Genomic DNA, 20,299 nt, shown 5'->3' on the forward strand with positions numbered 1-20,299 from the left:
ATTCAGTCACAAAAAGGAATGAAGTCCTGATATATATTACAATATGGGTGAACACTGATGACATCATGTTGAGTGAAATAAGTCAAACCCAAATAGACAAATACTGTATGATCCCACTGACTTGAAACAAACAGAATACGCAAACTCATAGAGTCAGAATCTAGAATATAGGTTCCCAGGGGACAGGTTGGGGATAGGGAATGGGAAGTTAAGACTTCAAATGCACAGAGTTCCTATTTGGAATGACAGAAGTGTTTTGGTGATGGATGGTGGTGATGGTAGCACATGATGAACATAGTCAGCAGCACTGCAATATATATTTGAATAAGGTAAAAATGGGAAATGTTTGATTGTCCTTATGGTAACAGAATATATATATTTTTTAATCCATAGTATTACACTACACAGTGAACCCTAAGTTAAACCATGGGCTTTAATTAATAAAACAATAATAAAAGAGGGTTATAAACAATTGTAACAAATGTTCCACACCAATGCAAGGTGGTGGTAGAGTGGTATAGTAATTCTGTATTTTACTCATGATTGTTTCTCTAATAAAGAAAAGTAAAAGTTGATGGACTTTCTTAACAATTCTTTAAAAATGTGAGAACAGAACTTACTACTTAACTAATCACAAAATAGTTTATAATGTCTTAGCAAAAGAATAATAGATTAGATGAACATTTTATAATTAAGTGGGGGATAGGGAAATTTGCACATTTAAAATATAATTTAGGGAAGCAGAAATTATGGTACTAAATGAAGAGTAATATTTTAATGTTAAATATTTTAAGATCTCACATTTATATTTAATTCAAAAGTAGAAATGAGTATAAAGATTGATTTCAGTAGGGAATTTGTAGCTTCCTATTTCACTATTAAACTAGTTATAATAATACCACAACTTGGTTCTTTTATTATTCAACAAATATTTATTGAATTCCACTATATGTCACCCTTTGAAACAGTGTTGTCCCAACTGTGAATAGGACAGAAAGTTCTCCTGCACCTATGGATATTCATTGTAGCTGGGAGCAATCAAAGAACAGTCACCAAAGGGGATTTTCAATGGGGATGATGCTGTACTAGTGAATTTTTATTGGATGTTTACATGATAGACTTTTTTTATATTATTTACACACATTAATCCATTTGATTGTCACAACCACACTGTTGGGTAGGGAATAATATTTTTCTTAATTTTCAGATGAGGAAACTGAGGCACATATACATTAAATAGTTGCTGGGATTCAAGCCAAGCAATTTGTTATCTGGAATCCAAACTCTTAGCCATTATGTTTTATTGCCTTGTAGCGTGCTTCATGTACAGTGTGATAGGATAAGGGGATTGAAATGATTTGACGGAGGAAGATTCTGCCTTATGTTTTGTATAGAAAACAAGGGAAAGTCTTCCTAAGAAGATGACATTTGAGTTGAGTTATGAATAGGGAGAAAGATCCAGACTGATTATTGAAGAAGAGGGGAGTTTTTAAACACTCTGAGTCAGTTTCCTAAATTGCAAAATGAAAACATCTTTGTTAAGATATTTTCTCAGTTTTCTTAAATCAGTTGGATGGAAAGAATAAATAATTATAGTTGAACAGAGACTCTAATTTATGGACTATTCATAGCCTTCTTCCTTCTATTCTAGCATCTGGAATTTGTATACCTGACATCATTGTTGATGTTTTGATTGGGAATATGCAGAAATGTTATTTGTGTTAAAGTCTTTATATTGTCAAATGAGTGTTTGTCTGATTAAGTTCAAATAGAAAACTAAATGTTACATTTTTAAATTATATATGCCTTCTGTTGATTAATGCTTAATTTGGACAATATACTGTTTAAAATTTTGGTTGCAAGTCACCAAAACTGACACTGGTTATTCTAAGTGAAAGATATTCGAAAGATCACAGATTTTTTTAGGTGGGCCAGAAAATTGGGTACAGAGGCTATGTGTCTTGGAATATCCCTCACAAATCCTACCATCTAGTGAGCTGTGAAGACTGTATTGCTACTATCCTGGTGATACTGAATATTGAGACCTGGCATTAGAATCCTTGCCACTGCTGCCCCAGAAAACTAACTGTAGCTGCTTCATCTGCCCTGAGCTTATTATTTTTATGTCTGCATCATTAGCTTCAAACTGGGAAGGCAGATACATTTCGCCTTGGTGGGGCTGAGTCACGTGCCCACACTCTAGCTACAAAGGAAGCCTAGAGAGTGAGTCAATTATTTGGCACTTTCACCTTCTTTAGTGTGATATGAATGCAAATTAGGCAAACTATTCTCCAAATATTAAAAGAAGGCCTAAAAGAATAACAATTGTATATAGTATGCTATATCTTTTACTATATATTTGTTTTTCCTGAAAAATATGCTCTATCTTTTATCTTCTAATACTGTTGTAATATTTTAGCTATCTATGTGATGGAGATGAAACATGTCCACAAATTCTCTCTACCCTTGTACATATGCCAGTTTGTGGTCTAACTCTTCCCATCAAAAGTCTATTTCTCCATTCCTTGAACCTGGGCTTGGCCATGTCACTGGCTTTGGTTAACAGGACTTTAGCAAACATTGCAAGCAGAGTTTGAAAAGTGCACGTGCATTGGGTGCTTGTTCTCTTGGCATTCGTAGGAGCCCCGAAGCCAACACAATGGGAACAAGCCTGTAGAGCCACCTAAATTGTGAAGGATACAGATCAGTCCTACCAATACAGCAAATGCATGAGTGCAACAAGATGACATCATATGGAGCAGAAACAAGCCATCCCAGCTGAACCCAGCCCAAATTGCTCAATCGTTGAATGGGGAACAAATGTTAACAAGTGCTATTGTGGTTTGTCAACAAAAGCTATCTGTTACATTTAGGCTTTAACTATATCACAGACTACGTATTTTCCCTTTTAAAATTGATATGCATCTGCTATATTGAAAACACATAGCTAGGTATTAACTGATTATTATTTTTTAAATGTGTATGGTACATACTGGACATGGTTTCTATGTCAGCTTCATGAAAGACAATGTATTCATTTCTGTAATATGAGATATAATTTAAAACTTTTTATGAGATTTTTTTGAACAACAAGCATACCTGGCATACTTAACACTTTCAACATAGATGGTGATGTGAGGAATTTTGACTATTCTACTAGTCATATATCAATAGTTTTAAAATTTAACATCCATTATACTAAAGAGAGAAGTGATGATTTTAGATCAGAAACAAGTTGATAACTCCTAACTATGGAAATGAAAAAAATGGCATGAACCCTAAATGCTTGAAAAATCAGTGATTCAAATCTTTCATAAAACTTAACGACTCCAGGGATTGCAGTGACTATAGCTCTGAAAGCAGTGTATTGTATACTTTCATGTTTCAAGATTACTGAGAATGTAGATCAACTCATTTGCTCTCAGTGTAAAAATACTAATGTATTTAGTATAAAAATTCTACTGTATAAAAACAATAATGAACACAAAAGTTTGGTAGTGTTCATTAATTATCCTAGTGAATTGGTTTCTAAATTGAATTTATATGTTATTCATAAATGACTGATGCAATTCTATTGTTGTCATGGAAAACTAACCATTTTTCCCATAAAGATTTTTTCTCCAAATTATACATATCAATAAAGAATATTGTTGATTATGCCAAATTTCTAACATACAAGGAAGTGATTTCCTCAAGGTAGAAAAAATGTGTTTCTAAATATGCTATTACAATTATCAAAACCTAATTTTATGTAGGCAGACAGAGTTTTACAGTTTTGTTTCTATCATGTTATTGACCTTGTCTCTGAATATTTAACTGTATGTTTAATCTTTTAATCAAGTCATCTTACAGTATTTAATTTTAAATGTATTACAGAAATTTGCTCAGAATTTATAGTACATAACCACATCAATATGCATAGCAGAAAGCAATTTTGTAGATAGTCAATTTAAATTTAAAAATTTCTTACAGATTTTTTATGTGTAGACAAATGCATACAAATGCAAAGTGTAAAAAAAAAAAGGTTGTGTATTAAGCCAATGGAATTGAGAAAAGAATGAATTTCAGTTACCATCAGGGACATATAATATACAAATAGGACTGCAATTATTTTTTACCAGATGACAGAATTTCAGTTTCTCCACATAGCAGCACAGCGATGGAGAAAAAATGAATATAAACTTGAAAAGAGAAACTCAGTGAGGTTTGCCCAAGAAAGATATCAATGATAAATGAGGCATCAGAAGAACTGAGTGATTACTAATAGACCATGCCTCAAAAGGCATTATATTTTAAATCAATAGCTATTGTTTATGGCTAAAATATTAATTGATTATTTTGCCATTCAAAATAGTAACCATTTATATCATATTTAATCTTAAAATATAAGGTTATATTCAACACTTATTATAAATTCCTTCTTTGGAGTTTGAATATTCTTGAACTCCACTTCCAATTTCAGTTGTAATTTCAGGTTACCGCTTTGTAACCTGAAACACTTTGGTGAATGATAAGTAACAGAATGGTCCTTGATGTATATGAAGACATAAATGATATCCCCCTTCAGGTTTTCCCTAGTTAATTTTGACCCCAAAATTTTGATCATTTTATTCTTGTCTTTGACAATTATTACTTTGAAAATTGTAGTTTCTGACACTTGATATAATTGTTTATGTTAAAGCTACTCACAAAACTTTGAAGAAGTTTAGTTTCTGAAATTTGAAAACTATGATCTGGTCAACATGAATATGTATCATGTGCTAATGGATCAGAGAGTAGTTATCCATCAGGGATTTTTATTCCCAGTTTATCCTTAATTAATTTGATATTAAGAATTATCAAATTATGAAATAGAAGATCTGAAGTTGCAAACCACATCCTTTAATCAGTTCCTTTCTTTATCTAATATGATTGAATAGACTTCTGGAGAAAACTGTAAAGTTTTCCATTCCATGGGCCTATTGACTTTAAAAATTGAAATATAGGTCAATATCAACAATATCAATATCAATAAATGGAGGACCCATTTAAGAGTTATTCCTCTATTACTTTTCTCATTCATAAATCAGAAATTTTAATGCTTAAAATCTCCCACAAAGACAACGAGTTCTCACAATCATAAAGTACTCCTGGGAAAAATAAGCAGTACTAAAGTAAGATGGTATTAAAACAAAATAAAGCATGACAAATAGAAATGATTTCATCCAGTTAATACAAAATTCATTCAAATATGATTGCCTGTTAAGCAAGCCAGACAGGATTTTCATAAGTAAATTAAGTCAAATATAATGAATTTATTTAGAGATGTTCATAAATCCTAGTTTCAAAAGCTTGAAAACATTGTCAACCTCCAGATAATTAATATTTTCTTTAAATTTAATGATATCATTTATATTTATTGACTGCAGATACAGTCATAATATGTTAATCTGAAAGAACTCTTAGGAATAAAGGAATATTGAAGAAGATAAAATACACATTCCATTGTTTATGTAGAAGGATTTCCAATAACTTCTTCATAGCTAACTAGTAAACGTAATAGAACACTATCTAAAATGCCCTAGATCACAGTCCATAAATTGTGCTTGCTGCTTTTTAATTTCTCCAGAAATTTTCTCTGGGAACTCATCACCAGAATTGGAAAATATAATATTTCAATTTGTATACTGACAGGATATTCATTTTTATCCAAACCTAAGTAAATCCAAAGCATCAGTAACCAAACATTTTAACTCTGAGGACTAGACTAACTTCAGATATATTCAAAATGATGATAATAAGACATAGCAAAATTCTGTAGTGTTTCCTTTTCTAATCAAAAAATTAAGAAATTGTTGTTTTTCAGTACAACCATGGTAGTTCTTAATTAACTCAAATAAGGAATTCACATGCATATACAATTTCTCAAAACTCCAAATGTATGCCTTATGCTATATAAAATGAGTAAAATAGACTATATTTCCCTTTGGAACTTTCATATAAAAGTTGATTTCTCTTACTATCAGGGACTAATCAATACAACCATCAAGAGAATTAGTTAGACTTGAGGCCTCTCTTCTGACCTGATGAAATTATTATCCTCAGCAACAATGTGACTAACTTTCCTGGTAAGCATAATATGGGTCTGGAAGGTATTGATGGGTACTTATAAGCCTCTTTCTAACACCCAGGAATAATAAGAATTTACCACTCAGACTCCCAAAAGTAATTTCCAACATTCATATGAAGTGCAAGATTGTTATAAAGTAATTTCTCCAACATTTTACATTTTTGAAATAATCTAGATAAATTCAGTCCACTAAAATTCCACTTGAGCCTATTTAATTTCCTATGATTTGGTTACACTAGCAAAAGAATTTTGTTTGGGTTTTGGGGTTATGCTTGAGTAAGACTCAAGTTAATCATTTAGGTACTTAAATGTTCTTAACTCAAGGATTTCCCCTGACAGTCATTCCAAGAGCAGCTTCTTATTCTTCAGTTCATCTATTCCACAAGATGTGAATGCAAAGAAATTCAATTATGCACCGATTTTTCTGTCTTGTCACCTAAATGCATTGGAGCAGAATACATTCCTTGGGGCAATTTTAACTCACAAAAGGCCTGTATGATGCATGGGTTTAAGTATCCATATTTCTCAGCTAAAGGTCAAAAGCTGTTAATCACAGCTCTGTAATTGTTTTCAACCTTCATTAACACACACCATATTGAACTGATGGAAAGCCCTGCTTAATCAGGCTTTGCTAAAATTACTTAGGTTGGTTATCAGGAAGAGAGAATAGGGAAGCAAAAAATGTGCTTTAGGGAGAATGTACCCTGATGTTATCTATCTTTTTGACACCAAAACCTAGGTAACAGTGGCAGATCTTTGGAGAAAATTCAGACCTTCTAGTAGATTTCATTTTTAATTATTTGAGTTTGAGAGCTTCAAATATTGAAAATAAATGAAACCACACCCTGTTTTAATATGATGTCCATTAGGGTGTCCCATTATAATATAGTTATAAACTTGCTGTCCAATATTTGACATGTCTATTGCCATTTGGATTTACTTAGACCATATGGTAGTTTGAAGCTGTATGTACCCCAGAAACACATGTTCTTAAATCTAATCCATTCCTGTGAGTATGCACCCATTGTAAGTAGAACCGTTTGATAAGGCTACTTCAGTAAGGTGTGACCCACCTGAATCAGAATGGGTCTTAATCATCTTATTGGAGTCCTTAGAATGAAATTCAGACAAAGAGAAAGTAAGTTATGTAAGCAAGAAGATGAGATCAAGTAAACCTGGAAGAGAAGGGACAGACCAGCAGATGCCACCGTCTGTCTTCCATGTGACAGAGGAGCCAATGATTGCCAGCAGCTGGTTTTGGGGAAGAAAGCATCACCTTAATGATGACTTGATTTGGACATTTTTCCAGCCTCAAAGAGTGAACTTATAAATTCCCATTGTTTAAGCCAACCCATTTCATTATATTTGCTTTAGCAACCCAGGAAACTAAAACAGACCAGATTCTCTTGGTATTAATTCCTCAAAACAGAGATTTGTGAGATATAGCAGAGCATCTATATTATAAAACAGGAATTGCATTTATTAGGTAACTACATATATCAACTGCCTTGTCCACATTGAGTTAGTACAGTTATCTTCTGGCTACTCTTTGAATATTATGAAATAACCAGAAGAAAGCCCTAAAATTCCATGTACCTTATATGAGACATAAGATACATACATGGACATTTGATTTGACATTTCAAATCAATTATATACTCTAATAAGGTTGAACTACTGTATAGATTTATATATATTCGATTCATGTTAAAAAATCTCTTTATTGGGATACTAAACATGTCACAAAACTAGATGCTATGAGGCTCTAAAAATATATTAAAATAACAGTTGCTTACATTTGAACACACACACATAAAAGCAGGTTGAATATGATGCATTGTTTTAGTGATATAACTTTTTATAGGGCTGCAGAGGAGTAGTTAATTTGGGGTGTGAAGTCATGGACTTTTAGATATTTCTTCATTATGAAAGTAATATTTTAGCAAAATGATTTTTTTTTAAGGAGAAAAAATCTTATTGAAGGAACTGAGCACAATTTTTTATTTCTGCATTAAAGGAACTGCATGTTTGTAGGAAAGTATTTAATAGCAGACATTTGTAACCTATGGTTTACAATTAGATACTTGCAAAAAAGGTTCATGAAAGGGCAGAGCAGTGGTGATTCTCAATATATTGCAAACAGAAAGTAAAAAACAAGGGTAGAATCAAGTTGACACTTCAGTGACATTAAGACAACAGGAATTGAATAGTTGAAGTGTACATTTTTCATCATAAGACATTGAAATATTGTAAGCTGGAGAATGGCATGATTGCCTTTGAGTTCCTGAATTATCACCATGGCTGCAGTTTATAGAGCCTATTGGAGAGTGGTAAAAGAGAAGGCTGGCAGATGGGGTGGATGCGGTTGGTGTATCCAATTGAAATATAAAGGTAGCCCAATCTAAGGTAATGGCAATGGGAATTAACAACTATGGACTGATGATAATAAGGACTAGGAAAGATGGGACATGATGACTGATGAGATAGATATATGTTCACAATATAAGAAAGGTATCCTTCAAAATTATCATGCTTTACTGTTTGTTACCATTTTACCTCTTGCACGGAGAGCCCTTCCTCTAGCATTTATTCCATTGCATCACTAATTCTTTCTTTCTAAAGTAGAAATTTCATTGTATATATATTTAACAATAAACAGAATGAAGGAAGACAGTTAAGACTGTATTCTTGGTTCTTTGATTATGGGAATCAATTTTTAAAACTGTTCCTAACCTACTAAACTCATGTGCCCACACTGATGTTAATGAGAATTCTGAAAATGGAGATGGAAAATAAGTTTGTTAATTACTCTAATTCCAAACATCCCTTTTCTAGTCTTCTGACTGTCCACATATCAGAAATCAGAAATAGAATTATAGATTTGCCTTTAATTTATAATAAGACATCAACCCATCATAAATACATTCATCAACCTGTTAACATTAACATTAACAACATAAAAGCCAGTCAGCATCTGAAACTAATAGATTTCTTTAATCCCATGGAAATAGTGTGTGAAATTCATAGGAAAATATTCTTTGTCACAAAGTTGAATTTTCAAGGATAAGTTTTGATATGGTGTCGATGTATCAAAATAACACATTTCATGCTGTGTGATAAAATTTTCACCACTGTCAAACTCAGAGAAAAATAATATTTTAACAGGTTTACAAGAGAGCAAAACATGCTTCATTATCACTCTGAATATTTCATGAGATCAAAGGAAGCATTTTTTTTTCCCAAGAAAAAATCAGTATTTGTACTGAGAAAAAGTTTGTTTAGGTTTGAAAAGGTCATCATTTCTGATGTAAATGTTACATTTTCACTTAAAAAATAAGGCTTTCCAAATTTTCTTGGAGCGAGAACACAAAAATCTAATAGTTGTAAAAAAATTCTGTTGGTAGTTGTATCATTCCCAATCTATGTTTGGAATGGAAAAAAGTTGCACAATTTTTAAACACATGAAAGAGAAACTAATATTATCATACAAAATTAATTTCAATGTCTCAGGTGATTTACTGTATTGAGGCCATTGGTACTTGAAACATGTTATATCTTAAATGGAATCCATGACCTCTCCTTCAGTAACCACATGATGTTAGGCTATCTAACTTGTCTAGGTCCTAGTTTCCCCAGAATAGAAAGAAGTAGGGACAGAATTTTTAAAATCATGTTAATATAAACACTAAACAGAAATGCATTTAACTACCCAACTCAGCTTGACAATCAGAAAATTAAATAATGCTTTAACATGACAGAAAATTTTCTGATTTTCCCTTTTCATTTGTAATGCTCAGAAAACCACTTCTTAATTAACTCCAAATACAGCCATAGTTATTCATAGTACCATAATATTACATTGAAACAAATTTTAAACCTCAAATGAGAGCCAAATGAACAAGACAGATATTCTAGGACTTAACCAGGACAAATCTCTACCTGTCATGTAGTTGATCAACACTTGGTCAGTTCCTCACCTCATCTGTAAAGTATTTTATTATATACCATTTTGGGGTAGGAGATAGCTATGTTAGTGTCTGTAGTAAATGAAATTTTAGGAGCAGAAAAATATCTTTTAAACATTTGGCTTGTTATCAAACAGGAAGAGGAAGATACTTCCTTTGTACTTGAAGATAATCCGCCACAAGCTGGGGGCCCGTATAATATTAAATAGTTATTTAATAGGCACATTATGCCCAAAATAACTAGTACTATTTAAAATTCTTCGGAACAGACAGATCAGTGATTGACAATAACAAAACCACAAAGAAAGTACATCTATGTAAAAAATATTAGAATTCACCTTAGTGGATGATATGACTATTTTCTCTGGGTCACTGTGGGAGGCAGGTGATAACACTATAATTAGCTAATTTTTTTGAAAAACTGAAATGTATTTCCAAAGGCAATAAAAATTTCAATATCTTACAAATAATATGCAGAATATTCTATACATTACCCATAAGTTATCTATTTTAAATTTGTATATATCATTTTTTTGAGAATTATAAAGTAACCTGAGTCAATGGTGAAGAAATATTGCATCGTTCCTACCTCAGATGAATGAATGTCATATCAGTTTCCCCCAATATGAACATATATGCTTAATGCAATTACAAATGTAAACTATTTTTATTTTATTGTGTTTTTATTAGAGAAAAGATGGAGCTTCCATATATTCCACCCCCATTATTGACATTTTGCTAATAGTGTGGTATCTATGTTACAGTTGAGAGTAAATTATTGTATTAATACTATTAACTATAGACCATTGTTTGCATTATGTTTTGCTGTTTTTTGCTGCACAATCTAATTCTTTTTTAATTTATATTTTAGTAACATACACACAACCTAAAATCTCCCTGTTTAACCACATCAGATATATAATTCAGTGGTATTAATTATATTCACAGTGTTGTGCTACCATCTTCCCCACCCTTTATCAAAACTTTTTCATCCTACCCCTGCATCTGGTCACCTGTATTCTAGTTTTCTGGCTATATAAATTTGCTTATTCTAATTACCTCATATCAATGAGGTCACAAAATATTTGTCCTTTTGTGTCTTGCTTATTTCACTCAACATTATGTCTGCTAGTTTTCATCCATGTTGTTGCATGTATCAGAACTTTGGTCCTTTAAATGAGAATTGTTTTTAAAAGTTCAAATGGAAAAGTCAATAAGCGAAAAAGCTATGAAATTTTGGTGGAAAAAAAAGTCTCAAAGGGTACTAATATTCTAGAATTTTACACATGGAGATTAGGAATAGAGAGGTTGTGAAACTTGACCAAGACACACAAAGTATAAACACAGAGAGCCAAGTTTAAGAAGATGCTAAGATTTCATAGCCTACATTCTGAAGCAGTAAGCTAGCACCCCGATAAATATTTTGTACCAAGGTAAATAAGGAACTGAATATTTTCTATTTGGCCAACTTCATCAATTTATATTCAAAATTACTAAATTGTTCACTTTTTTTTATTTCTAAATGTAATGAAAATGATAGCCATATGATCTAATCTTGATTTCCTTCTCTAAGTATGGAAAATTGTGTTTTGTATGACAGACTAGACATTTAGGAAACAAAACATTTATTTTAATGATTTTAATTGTCCTTTTTAATCTCTTTCAATGAAAGCTTAATGTCCCACCTGCAAAATTATCACAGAAATGGTCAAATTAAGCCTGTTAGAAGTAGCAGATAATTTTGTTTTAATTTCCTTTGAATATCAGCTTTTTCTCACATTTTTTCCCACCAGACCCAGAAACCCATTTGTGGACAAACACTTCTAGACAAACTTGGAATGCATCTCTTGGTGTTGGTTTTCTAAATGGATAAAATTATATTTCACTGAATGAGGAAATGCATTGCTACAATATTGGAATAGAATTCTCTCCCTTGTAAATGAAAACGGAACAATTGCATACAAATTACAATATCCATATTATGTTCCTCTTTTTTATTTCAAATATTATGGATCAGATAAATTCAATATTCCAGAGAAATTTATTCCCCCATCAAAATTCCATGTGCAAATATATATATGAATATACGTATGTATATTTACACACAGACCTTCACACATAGGCACATGAAGTTGTATTATATCACATTGTAAGTATATCATATTTATAATTAAATTGCCAAGTTAAACTTTTTTAAAAGAAAAACACTTTTAATATGCCAGATGTAGTACCTGTAGGGAAAAAAAACAAGCAAACAAGCAAACAAACAAAAAACTAACACCCATTATTTCCATCCTGATGTGTGGCCAAGTTGATAAGTAGCTGTTAATACAGAAATGTAATGTGATGGTTTTTATGTACATAGTGCTGTGAAGCTGAATTCATTAAAAGGAGCAAAGATAACTATTTTCAGTTATTTTTCTGTGTTAACAAATAAAGTCTGTTCCAATACATTGGTTTACTGCTAAATATTCAGTATGCTAAAATGAAACCTAATGGCAATTACTGACCTTTGTATTCTATTAAAAAAATGTATTAAAAATGAATTTGGGTTTTCAATAAAGGCTTTTATTTTCTAATTTATTTAGTAAGAAATACTTTTTAAAATCAAAATACAGATGCAGATAACAAATTAAGAAGACTTATTTTCCTTTCTAAGTTCAAGCGCTGTCATTTATCATCCCAGATACCTTTCATCTCCTACCTATGACCCAGTATTTGAGGGAATTCATGAATATTTATTTCAGTGTAATGAGGGTCAAGTTGAAGCAAAGTAATGGACCAGGAGAACTTTGTCCTTTCTCATCTCTGTAGGAGTGGATCATCTCTTAATGTGGCACTTCAGATAATATGTGAAGAGCAAGAGTGCCTTACGCCTCCCATTCGTGCTCCCCTGGAGGTGTAAAGGCACAGTGCTGCCTTAACAAAATCATTTCAGTCTGAAAATGCCTCCCATTGCATCTTTACAAAAATTAATGGACAGAATCATAGATGTGCATTATAAAAACATTTTTCTTATTTGTAAAATGGTATTTGGGATCAATCAGGTCATTTCTGGCATTTATCAGTGAGATCATAGATCACTCTTCTTGGAGAACTTCCCATGAAAAGAGTTTTGCATGTGTTTATGTGCATGCATGTTTCTGGATGCTTCTTTTTTTCCTCTGGAAGTTTCTGTGAATTTGCCTTTGTAACAAAATTGCTGCCTTTAATAGAGAAGTGCATGCCACTACCCACTAAGCCCAGATCCTTTGGTTAGCTACCCACTGAAAAGTCTATTTAGGTGATTTAATCTGAACTAGCTCAGTCCTTATGGGAGGTCACAAATCAAGAGCTTCACAACATATTTCCAAATCAAACCTAAAGCAGCCCATGGGTAGCAACTGGTCCAGTACATTGATGAATAAATAATTAAGCTGCTAATCACTCCTTCAGAACTTTTCTAAAAGAAATTTGGTTGTAGTGTGGAAGCAGAGCAACTAGCAGAACAAATTTTCTGACTTAATGCTTTTCTGTTTTAATGGATAATATTAATCATCAGAGTGGGATAAATAGAATGAGTTGATCTTATTTTATATTATTCCATTTAATTAAAATTATGATTAGCCTTAAATAGATATAGCTCAGATTATGACTCCAAAGTGCTGATTTTTCTTTATGGAGAATGTTGTCTTTATAACTTGAACTTTTGCTACCTTATGAAAAATCCAAGATTTTAATTTTTTATGTTTTATGATTCCTTCTCAGGATTCAGATGATTTCTCCAATACAGCAAAGTTCAGTTAAATATTGTGATATAAGGAAATATGAAAATTATGAATTATCTATTACTAAAAAGACCTTTTGGAAGGTCATAGCTTAAAGAAATATATTAAGTTTTAAAACGGTGACATGAATGGTTTTCCATTTGACTTTTAAGAAGCAAAATATATAGGGTATAGCTAAAATGACAGTAAAAACATGAATAGCTGGTTTATGAAAGTATGACCATTTCATTTATATTTGGCTCTCATTCATTTTATACTTTCTAAGTATGGCTTTTTTTGTTTTCATAATTATAGACCTTAATGAAACAATTTATTCAACAAAGTTAAGTCTGATAGGGCAGTGTTGCCTAAGCCATTACTTGTTTAAAGTTGTTGCCTGAAGTTTATATTTAAATCCCTACTTCTTTCTTATGTAATTGCTTTATAAACTTTCAATGTCTCAGAAATCTATTATATCATGGAGAAAAATAACTAGGTGGTTGCAGGGGAAAGTCAACAATATTACAAAAAAAAAAAAAAAAAAAAAGTGTCTTGCCATAAAAGCCAAAATCCAGCTATTTTAAAGTGGTGGAAATATCAATGGTTTTTCAGGCCATTTGTTTCAGACCCTGTTTTGTTAGTTTGTTGTCTCAGAAAGAACATTTACTTGACTTCCAGACAGATTTATCATACTATATTTCAGCATATATATGGTTATTCCATCAATAGAGGGCTTCTATCATAAGAATCTTAAGTGTTATCTAAAGCACATATTTTTACGAAGTTACAAGAGCAATTTGTAGGGAAAAAGACTCCTTTAGACTCCTTTTATTTAAATAAACATCTATCTCACACCCTACGGTGCTTTTCTGAGATGGGAATTGGACTAGAATTCATTTGGTCCCTCTGGGACTTGCAACACTGTGCAGAGGAAACTCTGATAAACCAATTGGCCTGGCAAATCCAGATGTTCCTTGTTATGCAGATGTGGAAGTTTTCCAGGGTGTTTGGACTAGAGCACAAATAAGGCTGACAATAAATAAAAGGCACATGGACCCAAAAATCAGGCTTCAGTATTTTAAACCTAGATTTGATTTCTTGTATAAATCAAAATTCAAAATTACTAATACTTACTGTATGCTCTCCTTTTAATTTTTAACAGTAACATTTACTATTTAGGGCCAAATTAGACAAGACTATCTCCATAAAGGTGGCTCAATATTTCAATAAAAAATGAAGCTTTAGCTTCACCTTTTATAACACTTTCTATTATTCTCAGATTCATTAACTGAAACTGTTAAATTGTGTTTGTTTTATGTGTTTGTCATCTCCACAACAGAGATGTTAAATTATAAACTCCTTGGGAATAGCATTGTGTATTATTTATTTTTGATGTTCTAAATTAATAATAATACTTCTTTTCATATTAAAGTACAAGCATTCCATTAATATTTGATGAATCAATGAATAGCATTTATGAGCAGATTTAAATATTTTAGAAAGAATGCTTATTAGTCAACAAATGGAAATGTGATCACATTAGTTAGTCATGACTACGTGTAAAGTGGACTAATACGGAATAAATATGGGGAAAAACTGAGGAATGAATAAAGCACAAACATGAAGACAGGAGGTTATAGCAATCAGACAGGAGGGTAGTAGCCTCAGAGGCCGCGACAGCAAAGCAGCAGCAACGATTGGATGTGGTAACAGGCACATTGAAAAGCAACATGACAGGCTTGAGTAACAGGCAGCAGCAGAGAGGAAAATTCCATTTCTAAAAAAAGGAGCAAGAAAGAGCCCCAGGTTAGGTAATACACTAAATTGAAATACATTCAACACGTCTGTCTCTGTTAGTATCCAGAGAAAAGGGATCAACAAGACATATGCATGTATTTATGTGCATAGATAGATACAGATATAGATAAATGGATATAAAGAGGTTTATTTTAAAGAATTGGGTCACAAGATTGCAGAGACTGTCAAGTTCCAGATCCATAGGGTAGGTCTGCAGGCTTGAGATGTTGCAGTCTTGTGTCCAAGATCCACTGAGGAAGCCAGAAGGCTGGAAATTCAGGTAAGCACTGAAGTATTGAATAGTCCAAAATCCACAGGACTGGCCTGCAGGCAGGAATGCTGAGGGAAGTTGGTCTTATAGTCTTGAGGCAGAATTTCTTCTTTCTGACATCCTCATTTCTTTGTTCCTAAAGCCTCCAATTGATTGGATGAGGCTCACTCATAGTACAGAAAGTAAACTCCTTATTTAAAGTCAACTTTAATAGTTGCTGTTAATCACATTAACAAAATACCCCCAAGCAACAAGTAAGCCAGTGATTGGCCAAACACCTGGGACACCATAAACTAGCCAAGTTGGTGCATAAAATTAACTATCACAGCATCCTAGTAATCACTGAGGCCCTCAGAATACAAATGAAGAATACACAAATAAAATGAAATAAAAGAGAAAAGGGATAGCCAGTAAAGAGTAAATAGTCCTGAAGGCATCTGTGACTTTTGAATGCAAACATTTTGACCATTAAAATGGTTACATTCCCTCTGTCTGAAAAATGGGTTGATAATAGTGGATAACCGAGGCAGCATAAATTGATACTAAATTACTTCTCTTTCTCTCTCTCCTATCTTAATCAGTGACTCAAAAGAAAAAATAATGAACAAAAACATCTTACCATTTTTATTCTGCCACTCCCTACTCTTCCTCCTCCAATTGCTTTTCTTATTAGAAGATATTCTGTGAACTTTTAAACTGTGTTAGAGATGGATTTGGAAGATTACTGGCAAATATGACAATAAAAAAATTGTAAACCTTCCTTTCCTGGGACACAATAACTATGTGCCATTACAACTGAAGACTGTATTCTCAAGGGCAGTCTTTAAGAAATTGATTTGTTTTTTCTTAATTGGAAAATTAAATTGAATGTAACTACCGATCCCAAGGGTAAAGGAATTTGAAGCATCCTAATGTAGCCATCAAAATATTGGAGTACTTATAAAAATGCATTTTCATTAAAAGATGCCAGATTTTCTTCCAGGTTCTTCATAATTTACAGCTGTGAAGTCATAGCTTCTAAGTAATTTTTAATTATTTTTATTCTGTTAGTCTGCAGAATAAATACCTTCAGAAGGCCAATGTCCTAATCCTGAAACTGTGATTATGTTATTTTACATGGCAAAGGGGAATTAAGGCTCCAGATGGACCTTAAAATAAAGAGGTTACTCTGGATTATTTGTGCGGACCCCATGAATTCACCAGTGTCCTTAAAATAGAAGATGGAGGCAGAAAAGGAGTTAAGAGTGATGCGATGAGAGAAGGGCTTGACTCATCCCTGGCTTTGAAGATGGAAAGGGGCCATGAACCAACAAATTCAGGCAGCCATGAGAAGCCGGGAAAAGCAAGGAAATGTGTTCTCTCTTAGAGCCTGCAGATGGCACACAGCCCTGCTGACACCTTGATTTCACCACAAGACCCTCTAGAAGTGTAAGATAATAAATCTGTGTCATTTTAAGCTACTAAATTTGGAGTAATTTGTTACAGTGTCATAGGAAACTGATACATTCTGCATGTTATTATGAACATCAAACATTTTGATTTTGGGGGAAAACCAGGAACATGAGATGAAAATGTCTGAAGACTATCAAATTGAGGATAGTTATTGCTCTGATTACTATAGCTGTGTCTCACCAAAATCAAGTGCATTATTTAAATTATATTTTGAGTATTTGTGACTATTTGGTTTTAATGTAAATTAAAAGTTAAAGAATTCAGTCTCAGGTTACTAATCAGTTTCAGAATAAGTTATTCAAATCATATAATGAAAGTAATGTATTTCATATGAGGTAGAAAAAGTTAAAAATCTGTCTTTTACTTTCATATATTCCCAATTAATTATGGAAGTCTTGTTTAGGGAATCAAATATGTGATAAATAGTTTATTCATCAAAAATGAGTTACTAGAGTAAGGACAGATTTCACAGAGTGTAGTGTTCTATAAAGACTTATTTCTCCAATGATACTAGCAATACAAGTGCTAAGGTTTCATCTTTTGGAGTTAGAAAAGGTCCACAAACGGTGTGATAACTCCTGCCATTGGTACAATAGCTATTTGAAGGGGAAAATGCCCATTGACCTTGTTATTAATGAATGAGACAGCAGCTCCAAATCAGACCACCAAGAACTTTCAGGCTCCTCCACAAATCTCGCTGACCATAACCCTTCACCTTGGCAAGACCATGATGATGCAATCTCAACCCATGCAGCAGTACCCCAGGACCCTCCAGTGGGGATTGTACTTCCCAGAGTGGTGACAACAGCAGTGGGCAAGGGGGTGGTTTAGACAACAGTGTAACTTCACCTGGTACAGATGACAGTGATGATCCAGACAAAGACAAAAAATTCCAAAAGAAAGAGGCATTTTTCCAAAAGTATCAACAAATATCATAAGACTGTGGCTCTTCCAGCATCTCACACATCCCTTCTGAAGAGTACAAGAAACAGTGCAAGACACAGGTCTTATAGTTCTCCAAGAAAACAACTGGTTTATTAATGCCAGAAGAAGAATAGTACAGCCCATGAATGCCCAGTCAAATTGAGCAGTGAGCCAAGGAGCAGTATATAGTCTAGAGAGTCAGCCCGTGGAGAACTTTGTGTTGGATGGTCAGCAACACATGGGAACCCAGCCTGCAAGTTTGCAGAACATACCAGGGGACTGCATTCCTCAGGGTGGCCATATGGGAATGAGTATGGCACAGCCAGTTTACACTTCTCCCCAAATGACCCCACACCCTGCTCAATTAGATCTGGACCCCCAAAGCATTCATATTTGCCAAGCCATCCCCACTACCCAGCCAAGATGATGCCCAGAGGACTCTCTTCCCACCCTGGAATGACTATGTCAGCACAGAGTCCCACAATGTTAAATTCTGTAGATTCCAATGTCAGTGAATAGGTTACAGACATTCACATCCAATAGTAGAAGGGAACTCTAGGGAAAAGGAAACACATGCAAAAATTATTTTAAGACTCTCTGAACTTTGACCAGATGTTGATACTTAATATGAAACTCCAGATAGCTGTGATTATTTTTTACTTTTGTCATTTTTCGTCTAGAAACATAGGACCAATTTGACGAGAACACAAATGTGAAATCATGGGCTCACTGAGACAACTCTGTTCAAGTAAAGATCCTCTGGCAAAAAAACACTCTGAGAGTTATTACTACTGTAGGATAAACATAGGAACTAAATTAAACTTGTACATCTCTGTTGATCACTCCATCATACTGCCTCAAATAGTTTTAGAAGAGAAAAAAGTATATATCCTTGTTTTCCACACCATGCAGGTTGTTCCCAAAAGAATGACTCTTTTGTTTCATCAGCAAATTCATTACCCAGGAGAGACTGTGGTGTATTTTTAACTTGTTGGGCCACTGAGTAAAGAAGCACACTGGAGACTAGGATGAATGTTTGGCTGAACCTCATCATTTGAACTCCAGCTTCAAAAATATGTTCTCATGGCCAGCCTTTGTTCTTCTATAAATGTGTCCTTTAGTTTCAAACAGATCTTTACAGTTTGTGCTTTATAAGCCAATTATTTATTATTATTATTATTATTATACAGAGTTCAGTCTATTACTTGTTTCATGTTAGATATTCTATGTGTTTACTTTAATTGAAAAAAAAAAGACAAGAATGTTTTAAAGGAATTGGTGCTGTATGTCCATGAATTCTTTCTTCAGCATGTGTTCCTTACTAGAAGAAAATTCTGTTAACTTTAAACTTTGTCAAATCTGCATTAAAATATTTGTATGAGGACTGTACCATTATGTTAAAAAAAAAGGTGTTAAGTCACCAAATGTGGTAATAAACATTTCATTTTTGATTAAAAAAATGAATTAATAGTTATTTCAGCATAACATTCTTTGAAATTTGCTCTCTAACTACTTGTTAAATTGCATGTGGTAAGTTATCACTTCTATGTAAATATTTTATATTCCACAATAAAAACAAAATTAACAAAAACATATATATAATCAATCTGTTACTATTATTTCATAAGATTTCTTTTAATGAACACTGGGTTATAGTGCTAGAAAAAAGTTTCAATATCTATCTCTCTATCTCTATCTTTTCTTATCCTTTGAATTATATCAAAGTTTCATCTTTGATAAAACATGACCGTTAAAGAAAATGTGATTTTTCTGTAGAAGTATATGTGTAAAATCTTATCACTTGCTATTATGTTTTCTCTTTTTTTTCTTATTTTCTTTCTCAATTAATTGCAGTAATCTCTGAAATATTGTTGCTCTGTGCCTTTACACATGCTATCCCCACAACCTGAAATGCTCGTTCCATCCATTTTCTGGATGATAAAATCATTTACATCAGTTCAAACACAGCACAAAGACATTTCCCTCTGTGAAGTCTTCATTAATCTTCCAGACAGCTAAGGATGCTCATTATGAT

General features: G+C 32.9%; 1 pseudogene; it reads left to right on the forward strand.

Moving 5' to 3' along the window:
- The first annotated feature begins 17,844 nt into the window (after window positions 1-17,844).
- On the forward strand, window positions 17,845-18,783 carry LOC119530234 (annotated as a pseudogene).
- Window positions 18,784-20,299: the final 1,516 nt, after the last annotated feature.

This window comes from Choloepus didactylus, chromosome 3 (assembly GCF_015220235.1).
Source record: "Choloepus didactylus isolate mChoDid1 chromosome 3, mChoDid1.pri, whole genome shotgun sequence".
Taxonomy (NCBI): Eukaryota; Metazoa; Chordata; class Mammalia; order Pilosa; family Megalonychidae; genus Choloepus; species Choloepus didactylus.